This window comes from Balaenoptera musculus, chromosome 6, assembly GCF_009873245.2.
Source record: "Balaenoptera musculus isolate JJ_BM4_2016_0621 chromosome 6, mBalMus1.pri.v3, whole genome shotgun sequence".
Lineage (NCBI taxonomy): Eukaryota > Metazoa > Chordata > Mammalia > Artiodactyla > Balaenopteridae > Balaenoptera > Balaenoptera musculus.
The window spans coordinates 12,303,573-12,314,164 of record NC_045790.1 but is presented as its reverse complement, the minus strand read 5'-3'; positions in this window follow the sequence as shown (position 1 = coordinate 12,314,164).

Here is a 10,592-nt window from a genome sequence, read left to right as displayed (position 1 = left end):
TCAGAGCGTCCAAGCATCTTTACTTCTAGCTCCATTGTATCTTTCTCAGGATTTGGTAATGACAAGTACACATCCTTCTCCAGGAGTGAAAATAACATCATTTTGAACAGCACTACGATTATACTTTCATTTTATACCAAATTTGCCTACACCAGAAATGTCCCAGCTATAAAATAGAACCACAACAGGCTGTCTCATGGTCCTGCTATAAGGCAACAGTCTTGGTAAGTTACCCAGCATTTCACAGAACAATCGACGTATCAAGAGAAAACAAACAAACAAACAAACAAAAAACTTTGCCTATCACAGATTTCCTTTCCTTTCCTTTCTTTTTTGTTCTAAAAGCAAATTGCTTTAAGCACAGACTAATCAAATCCTGTATAACAAATATATACAGTAAACTGTGAAAAGCATGGTGGTCTTTCAAATGCATACAAGCACATAGTATCCTTTCTGGATAATTTGGATTGTTTGACTATTGATTCCTTACTTTCGTAAAGAGATTTTTTTTTTTTAATAGAGCATCTTTGTGTCTTCCTTACCAGGACATTCCTGTTGTCCCAAAAGTGACCCGAGGCAGTGACAGGCAATCATCTCTAGACTCATTCTAGGCTGATGACTAATCTCCAAAATTCTGCTTCTTTTCTCCACCCAACCTCCAACTCTGAAGTGTTACCCCAATGAGAAAAGCCATTTTATTTCTCTGGGAAGATAAATTTTAAAAACTGTTCTCTTGAAATTTATCCCTACCCAGAACATGCTGACATAGAAGTGATAACAGTTAAATTTAGATAGCTCTTTCTCAAATCAAAGAATACTCAAGTTGAGAGGAAAAACAGAGCTCATGCTAGCCCGTTATTTCATTTCACAGAGAAGGCAGTTGAAGATGAAGGAGGTTAGCTGGTTTGTCCAAGGTTATGTGGGAAAACTCACTTCTTTTTCTTAGTAAATAGTTACTAGATGCCTACCATGTGTCCAGCATGGCCCAAGCTCTGGGGCACAGCAACGGGTGGGTTCCATCAGGGACATGTGAATGGCAGTGCCAAGGCTAGAATTCGGGTTCTGTCCTCCTCCTGCCTCCATCGCAGTCCCCTTGGCGGGGCCCTCTGGCCTTGCCTCCTCAGAGGATCCGCATTCAGCGTGATAAAAATAAGACAATTTCCAGGAAGATGGAGCCTCATTTTTCTCAGTCCCTTCTGGCAGGAATCGAAGGACATTTGGGAGGAAGCCAGGGACATGAATGTGTCCTTGTTTGTAGTGATAATGCCGTGTCCCAGAGGCCATAGGACACAGGCCTTGGGTGATTTTAGAGACAGCCCCCCCATGGTCACGCACCCCCTTTGTGAATCAAGAGGGAGGCAGGGCTAGAAGTGGCTATGTTGCCCACGGAACACACCAGGCTGACCTACTCAGGGATTGCAACCAAGACGCTGTCTCCCCTAGAACAGCGCTGGAGACAATTCAGTCACAAACAGAACTGCCCTGCCATCTGACTTTCAACCAACGACTCACTTGTTTCTGAAATGTCTATTTATTTTAGCTTCATGACTTAACAGGAATAGTGTGAGGAAAGATGACATGAATCACTTAGAGCCTTTCAGATGGTGAAGTACCAGCCTTGACAAGAAAAATAAAACAAATCCTACAGACAGGCACAAGGCATGCACGTGAGTGCATACATACTCACACGTGCACGCGCATAGGCACACACGCATACAGACGCACACACGCTCCGCTAAAGCGCATCCTTACGAAAATAAAACCTGACAAGAGGAAACTTCACGGGGCACTGACTCTGGAATACCTCTGTGCATGAGTATTCATTTTGTTAAAAACATTTCAAATAAAGTGATAAACCTTAAGGACATTATGCTAAGAGAAATAAGCCAGTTACAAAAAGACAACTACTGTATGATTCATGTATATGAAGCAACTAGATTATTCAAATTCATAGAAACAGAAAGTAGAACGGTGGTTGCCAGGGGCTGGGGGGACAGGGAAATGCGGAGCTGTTTGTTTTTTTGTTTTTGTTTTTGTTTTTATTATTTTGGCTGCATTGGGTCTTCGTTGCTGCGCACAGGCTTTCTCTAGTTGTGGTGAGCGGGGGCTACTCTTCCTTGTGGTGCGCGGGCTTCTCCTGCGTTGCGGAGCACGGGCTCTAGGCGCATGGGGGAGCTGGGTTTTTTTTAATAGGTATAGAGTATCAGTTTTGCAAGGTGAAAAAGTCCTGGGGGTGGATCATACAACAATGTGAATACAGTAAGTCCCCTACACGAAGACCTTCAAGTTGCAAACTTTCAAAGATGCAAATGTGCACTCGCATGTCCAATAACGTAAGTTAGTTCACGTGTCTGGTGTACACTGACACGTGCGTGCATCCTCTACAAGTGGTTGTGCTTTTGTGTACTTTACTGTACAGTACTGTATAGAGTATAGTAGTATAATAACTTTATTTCAAGCCCAGGATGTCCAGAAGCAAGCGTAAAAGCAGCGGTGGTGTAACTGGTACTACTGTACTTTTCAAGGTCCTGTACTGTAAGATTAAAAATGTTTTCTTTATTTTTTGTGTTTGTTTTTTTATGTATTATTTGTGTGGGAAGTATTATAAACCTATTACAGTACAGTACTATACAGCCAACTGTGTTCATTGGGTACCTAGGCTAACTTTGTTGGACCTATGAACGCACTCTCAGAACAGAATTCGTTCATATATCAGGGACTTACTTTATACTTAATAATACTGAACTGTACTCAGAAATGGTTACAGTGGTAATTTTTATGTTATGTGTATTGCACCACAATTTAAAAAAATTTTTTTCAAATGGAAAAGAAGTAATACTTCCTCTCCATGAAGAGTTTTCTACCAAATATGAGGTACTATTAATAGGTGTCAGGGAGGTAAGTTAAGTTCTTGAGGGCCTGTGAATTAAATTGACAAAAGCCAGAATTTCAAGAGAAAAGACGATGTTTATTCACATAGGTACTCAGGAGCGCATACAGAAAGTAGCTCAGCTCAATACCTTAAGTTAGGGGTTTATTTAAATAATTTAATAGGGAAAAGGGAGGAGGGAGAAAAGGGCTCTTTTGGAAAGAACAAATGGGTTTCTTTAGGAAAAACAAATAAGCTTTTAGGAGAACAAAATGGGAGATAAGATAGTTTGTAATAATGTTTGTTTATGCAAGTATGAATGGTCCTCTTCATCTTCTTTGGGGGCATGAAACTCCCTCGGAGAAGGAATTTATGGGAGTTTCATTCTAGGTCTTCTTCCTGGAGAAGAGGGGAATCATGACAGCCTCACTCCCAGAATTTTCTTTTAGTCGGATAAGGTGATGGGAGAGGGGGAGGTTGGGGGGTGGTCAGACAAAGCTTCTTGTTGCATCTGTTCATCCTCCAATGTCTTCAGCTCAAAATAATTTTTATGCCACTGTGGATTACTTCACAGATGTTCTTCCAAATGTTAAAGGCAGTGCTCTCTGTAATAGTTCCCTGAACTTTAATCAATATATATGCCAAATGAACCTCTTCCCTCCTGACAAGAAGTCCCCAATTTCATATTTATTTATACCATATATATATGTATATAATATATAAATTTGTCAGAACCTTATCTGTTTGTTCGACTTTAGCCCACCAAAAGCTGAAGCTAAAAGCTCAAAAGATCTTTTGAGATCAGTTGTCATTTGAGAGGAGCAGTGAAGTGAAAAAATTAGGAGCTGTATGTTGGTAGAAAATGTGATTTTGCACCTGGGGGGCACCCATTGGGTGGCACAGAGGATTTCATTTTTGCTGTAGAGTCTAGAGCCCAGAAGAAATGAAGTTATAAGAACCTGCCCTCCTTGAGTGGGTGCTCACTGGTTCTCAGGACCAGAGCATGTCTGAGGTGACTTTGCACGGGATGTTTATCTATTTCAGGGCGTTTTTCAGTATTGTTTTGATTCTTAGAATTCTATGGGCTTCACTACTTTACTGCAAGTATTTGGAATAAGCCTCCCTTCTCTAAGGAGTTCTCCAGGCAGAGTAAGAAATGTTCAAAGCCTTGCCATTCTAAGTGTGGTCCTGGACCAGCATCATGCGGGAGCTGGTTAGAAATGCAGACACTCAGACCCCACCCCTGACCTACTGCGTCAGAATCTGCATTGCAACAAGGGGATTCCTGTGTCCCTGAAAGGCTGGTGAGAAATGTGCAGTTCTGGGTTCCACCTCAATGAATCTCTCCTAAAGTCTGAGAGCCCCCTGGCCTAGAAGTTTCAGGTTACTTTAAAAATTTCATGTGAAAATAAGAAATTTCATATCCATGGAATGCCTATTGTAACGGTGATTGCTTTCAGAGGAAAGTACTGGGAGAAACTTCCACATTATATCTTTGTTCGGCTTGAATTTTTTTTTAGTATGTGCTCAGATTACCTTTACCGTGTAAACATGTGTCTTTCCTAACTAATACGTTCCTTAGACCACTGTAATTTACCAAGTACTTTCCTATACATGATTTCACAAATACTCTGAATATCCTTACCAAGAAGGAATACATTGAGATATTCCTATATTAGATGAAGATGTTGAAGTATAGAAATAAAAGTCATGAAGAAGCACTGAAAATTAGAGCCAAAAGGTAGGATCCAAGTGTTTAAAATATTTTTATTATGAAAAATTTCAAACATTACAAAATAAACAGAATATTATAATACAACCTCATGTACCCATCACTCCCCACCCCCTACTCCATTAGTATGCACGTAATTTTTTAAGGTAAAATGTACATACATTGAAATGCACAAATCTTAACAGGATCCTTTTTTTTCCCCTTAATTCCAGTCTCGTTTGCCAAAAAATCTGGCTCTATTGCCTCCCAGATGTAAATGCTATTGACGGATTTCCTGCTGTTTCCTACACTGTGTTGAATCATCCTTCCCTCGATTTAGGTTCGCTTGGAGAAGAGGAATGCCTTTGTTTTCAGTCGGAAAGCATATGGGGTACCAAGTCTGGCTGCTGCATTGTTACCCATTCACAAATGAAACCCAGGCATGCCTTCTTTAAATTGTCCTCTTGGCCAAGAGTCAAAAGCCTCCCTCCAAAATGGAAGCTCAAAGCCCCTTTGTGATGTTCCACCCCCAGCCAGCCTTGCACCCCTCCCTGAGCACTCACCACTCTCAGTGGGCTCTTGGGGCCACCATGAATCCATTCAACAACGCTCATTTATTCAGCCCTACTATGTGCCGGGTGCTGCCTATACTGGACCTCATCTCCAAGAGCCCCAAACTTGTAAGACTCCCATTGCCCTTTAACAGCTGGAAAAGAAAATATAAACGTGTCTTCCATCTCGTTGCAGGAGATGAGTCAGCAGAACAGGAAATTCTCCTTGCACAAGCCCTTCTGATCCCGTGGGCTGGGTGTGTGTGGTATCGAGCGAGGGCTGGGAAGGGAACCGGCTTCTCTCCTGGAAGCACTTTGAAAGGTGAACAATGCAAGCTGGCCGGTGAGTTTACATGTGTTGACACACACCTCGCCAATTAGAATGGTCCCAACATGTTTGGGGGAAAGCTCAGCGGCTTCCAAATAAGGAACAGGGCAAATAAGGAAGCTGGTTGTTGCCAAAGTCTAGGTGGCTTCAGAATGAAAGGTTGAAGGAGTTACCTCCTGTGAAACTCAAAAGGCACCTGAGCGGCAAGCCCAGCTTTCAGGATGTTTGAGGAGACAGCCATTTAAGGCGGGGTTCAAGGAAGGCCCTTTAATGCCACAAAAGCTCTAGTGGTGCAATTATGCACACGTAGAGAATTACAGAAGGAAGAAGAGCTGTGGGCATTGGAAATGCCCGCCTGTCGAAGCCCCCTCTGGCCTGATCTCTAACAACAGAGCAAAGTCCACCGTGGGGACCCAGGCTGCAGCCTGGGTTCCACCGCTCACCAGCTGTGAGCCTGGGAATAAGTCATTTAATCTCCGCGGGCCCCAGTTTTCTCCTCTGCAGAAAGAAAGTTAAACACGATAAGCTCTTCCATTTCCAAATTACTGGAGCTCCTCTGCAAATGCAAATTGATTTAGCATTAACCCTACTTTTTCCTTTCCTTTCACTACTTTTCCAATGAGATCACGAGGGAGAAATAGCTGAGTAGAGCTGTTAGCGAAACCAGGACTCTTTAAAATAGCTGTTCTGTGGGAACCAGGCACTGGGTGCCGTGTGTGTGTGTGTGTGTGTGTGTGTGTGTGTGTGTACACATTTCTATTGGGTGGGGCTGTGGAGAAGGGGGGATGCATTCAGCCAGCTCTAAATGTTTCGGCTTTGCAGAAAAATAAATGTAGCCAAGATTGAGGAGTGAGATTTGCGTATGAGAAGGAGGTGGGGGAGGAGTAAATGTGCTGAGATTCCAGCACTGAACTGAAAAAAGGATGAGGACGCAGTTAGAAGGGTAGGCTGCCGAGGGAGCCAAGAAGTAAAAATATGCCGGGGCTTTTAAATAGGGTGTAGCCAGAGCCGGTTAAGCCCTACTCTTCCACTCCGACTGGCCTTCCCCCTCACCCCACCCGCCCCATTCTAAATTCTTTCAAGGCTTGCTCCTTCCCCCTCCTCCCCCGCAGAGAAGTGATATAGGAGCCAGGAGGAAGTGACACATTTTCCTGCTTGAATGGAACAGCCCCCTGCAGCAGTCTCTCGGCAGTCGTCAGCACCCTTATCTCACCCCGGCCATCGCCGGCGCCTGGTTCCTCAAACAATGCTTTCCTCTGGCTGAACCCTGGGTGATGTCTCCAGTGCCTAGGAAAGCTGCATGCTTAGAGGTTCAGGGCACCCCGTGCATGGTTCACGTTCCTTTCCAATGCAACTTCCAAGTCAATAATCCAGCACAGAGGGTTGTGCCTAGGGCTTTGTTAGACCAGTGACGGGAACCTCGGGGAAATGCAGGACCCTTGGGAGGTGGAATGGGAGAGTCCCAAGGCTGGGAGTCCTGGAAAACCTGAATTTGCATGCCAGCTCTCTCGCTTAGGAGCTGTGTGACTTTGGGCAAGTTTCTCAGCCTCTCTGAACCTCTGTATCTTCCTCTGTCAGAGGAGGGACGATTGGTAATAATAACTGCCTTGAAGGTTCCAATGAGGCTTTCATAAAGTAGCAGGTGTGATGTGCCCTGGGAGTATAATAGATATATAAAGAAGTCCATTCCCCTTCCCCTCCCATCTTGGATTCCCTCCACCTACCAGGCCCACTCACACTACTATCTGTCTACCCCTCCATGGCACTTTTTATTAGTGCCTTACCAGCTTAGCAATTAATTTCACGCAGTTGTATTGTAGTTTAATCATACAGGCCTCAGTGACACCGAAAACTTAAATCAGCATTCCAGTCTTACATCTCATTAGTAGCTCCCAAATGACTAACTAAACGCCATACTAACAGAATAATAAAACTGCATAAAAACAGAGAGTGACGTTAAAAATCATCATGGGCGTGAATGGTCTCTATTCCTCCCTGTTTCCACTTGTTTTTTGTCCTGTCTCATGTGTATCTCTACTATATAGAATTTATCTTATTGTGTTGTAATGATCTGTTTCCACACTTGTCTCTCACTAGACTAAAAGCTCCTCGAAGGCAGGGACAATGCCTCTTTTATCTTCGTATTTCCAGAACTTAGCTTAAAAAAATACATGATGGGTAGGTGATAACTTAATGAATTACTTTGAAGAAACAATTGAGCTAGTAGATTTGTTCCTATTCTGTCTGCTGATGTAGCCTCTGCGCATGGAACAGTGCCTGGCACAAAGCAAACACTCCATAGGCACGTGCTGAATAAAGGCCTGGGACCTTCCCGAGCTGCACATTCGTCATCTGTATAAGGTTGGTTCATCAGGGTCCGTGGACTGAATTGGTGGTTCTCAAATCCTGGCTCTCCAATGGGTCCTAGAAGAAACGCAAAAAGATAGAGATTCCTAGACTCCGTTTCTGAATGATTCAGGAGGTCTCAGCTAGGACCTATAAATCTGTAGTTTAAAAAAAAAAAAAAAAGGAAAGCTTTCCACATGATTCTGGTACAGAACAAAATGTAGGCCTCACTATACCAGGTATTTCTAACATTTCTCAGGTAGTATGATTTGATATATCATTTTGACTGTTTTCAAAAGACTACAGATCATCAGAGTGGTTTACCAGGCTGATATAATGTGAATCTATAGAACTTGATGTAAACTAGTCGGCCTCAGGCAGACCAGTGATTATGCACCCTTTAAACCAATGTATTTTTTTTAATATCATCTATTTAGCGGGATTAAAGAGGAACTCATTTTCTTTTAAAGAAATAATACATAGTGCACACCTCTTTATGTTCAAAATAATAGATTTATGAGATTTTTTTTCCCTGAATTTTTGAACCAGGCAGCTCCTTAGAAGGCAGAGAGCATAGTTTCCAATTTAAATAAAAATAAGTTGTTCCAGGTAAACAACACAGTGTCATCCATTATTCAGACCACTGTCAGCTGGCTGCCTTCAAGGCTGGGGATGGACCTGAATAAAGTTGTACCTGGACCTTACATGCATGTGCCACAAAATGCTGAAGGTACAAGGGGGAAGGGCTTTGTTTTTCTTCTAGGGCACGCTCTTCTTTGGTGGTAGCAGGGCTGATTTATATTTCACCACTTAGGTGAAATAATTGGGTGCTCTAACTGGGTGGGATTGTTCAACTCTACTCCAATGATGGTTGAATACTCCTTTTTTTTTTTTTTGGCTGCACCGTAAGGCATGCGGGATCTTAGTTCCCCGACCAGGGATCAAACCCATGCCCTCAGCAATGGAAGCACAGATTTTTAACCACTGGACCGCCAGGGAAGTCCCCTGAGTATACCTTTTAGATTGATGTCCTAGGTAACCATCTGGCTGGCGGGTCCACTAGTCCTCATCACATGTGAGACAGCCTCACTATATAACAAAAAGGTCCCTTCTACATCCCCACAAATATTTTTTCTCTCTCTCCCAGGTCAGTATTTTGAACTTCATCCATTATGTAATTGCAGGTGGGGGATGAGGAGTTCAGGGGCAGAGGAAGGAAGCAGGCTTATTTTGAACTGGATCAAATTCCCTCCCACTCTGTAGTCAGGGCATCCTCTAAGAAGCCAAGTAACTGGGGGGGAGAATCCAAGGAGACCTTCTGGAGATTCGGCATCTCTCAGCAGGTGGTCAAGAGGGAGAGTCAGAAACACGTGCACATAGAAATGCAAAGCCTGGGGACTTCCCTGGCGGTCCAGTGGTTAGGACTCAGTGCTTTCACTGCTGGGGCTGGGTTTGATTTCTGTTGGGGGAACTAAGATCCCACAAGCCACGTGGTGCAGCTAAAAAAAAAAAAAAAGCAAAGCCTGTAAGCAGATATATAAACAAACATGGCGGTGACATCCAAGTGGGGATGGGACAACACAGGTACTGTGATCATCTGTTGACTTATACCAGTGCGTTTATAGTTACTCTTCATTTTTCTTTTCCATTTGGATGAAAAATCTTGGAGTTTTTACATTGTCACCGAACAACAAAAAACCTGTGACATTTCACAACACATAAGCTATTCAGTCAACTTTTGACAATTCTATTATGTTTCTGACACTTGCAGAAACATGTTCAACTCCTCTGGGAGGGTGAGGATGTCACATGTCTGCCTTTCCATTTCCCTGTGCTTTGTTTGTGTCACTATGTGACTTCTGGGGGCAACACAGGCAGACAAGATCAGTAACATGGCTGCACAGTTTCCCCAGGATGTTCTGTTTGGTGACAGAGGAGAGCAAGTCCTCGGGGATACTGGCCTCCTAGAGGTCGTTGGTAAAGCAAGTGCATGCCATTGAGTTGCAGAAGAAGGTTCAGGATTTCACAGTGAAATTCCCAATTGCAGAGCTTTGGCTGACCAAAGAAAAGAATGCGACATGGATGAATATCATAGCATTTTCTGTCAAAGTTTAGGAGCTAGAGTGACATGATGGAGGTCACGGATAGTTTGCATTTGGCCCCAGAGTCGATTTCTCTGGAAGGACCTGAAGCTCACCCTGAAGGACGTCCAAGTTCTTTCTCCTTCCAGATCCAAAACTGTGAAGCACGTCTCCCAGCACGACCTGGAGGCGGTAGCTCCTTGGGTAATCAGGAGGACCTGTATTTAGCGTGGAATCATTTATGGAGCGCCAGCGGATGGTGGTGGTATAAAATCGCACACTTATCATGACTGTGCTCTCAGACTTTCTGCAGAGGAATTCAGTCTAGCGACAAAGAAGAGTGGGGATGACTGCCACGTCAAACCAAAGCAGCCTGTGTGTCATCTTCAAGGTTTGGAGTAATCGGTCTGCCTTTCTTCAAAGGCATGTCTCTCATGAGCACTTAGGAGGAAGGTCATGTTCTCAGCAGCAACTGTTGAGTAGAAATTCTTGGTAAACAAATAGAAAAAGAGCGTATTTCACTGCCTTCAGTTCCCTCAACTATGGTGTTGTCATGCTAGTTGTATGACTGTCACCCTAAATCTCTAGCCTGATAATAATGGTGATGAGGATAAAGTGCATGACTTGCTTTGCAGTAGTGAAAGCTTTTCAAAACATTTGTTACTAGTTGTCCAATCGGTCATTTCATTTCTGTGACACTTAGTTA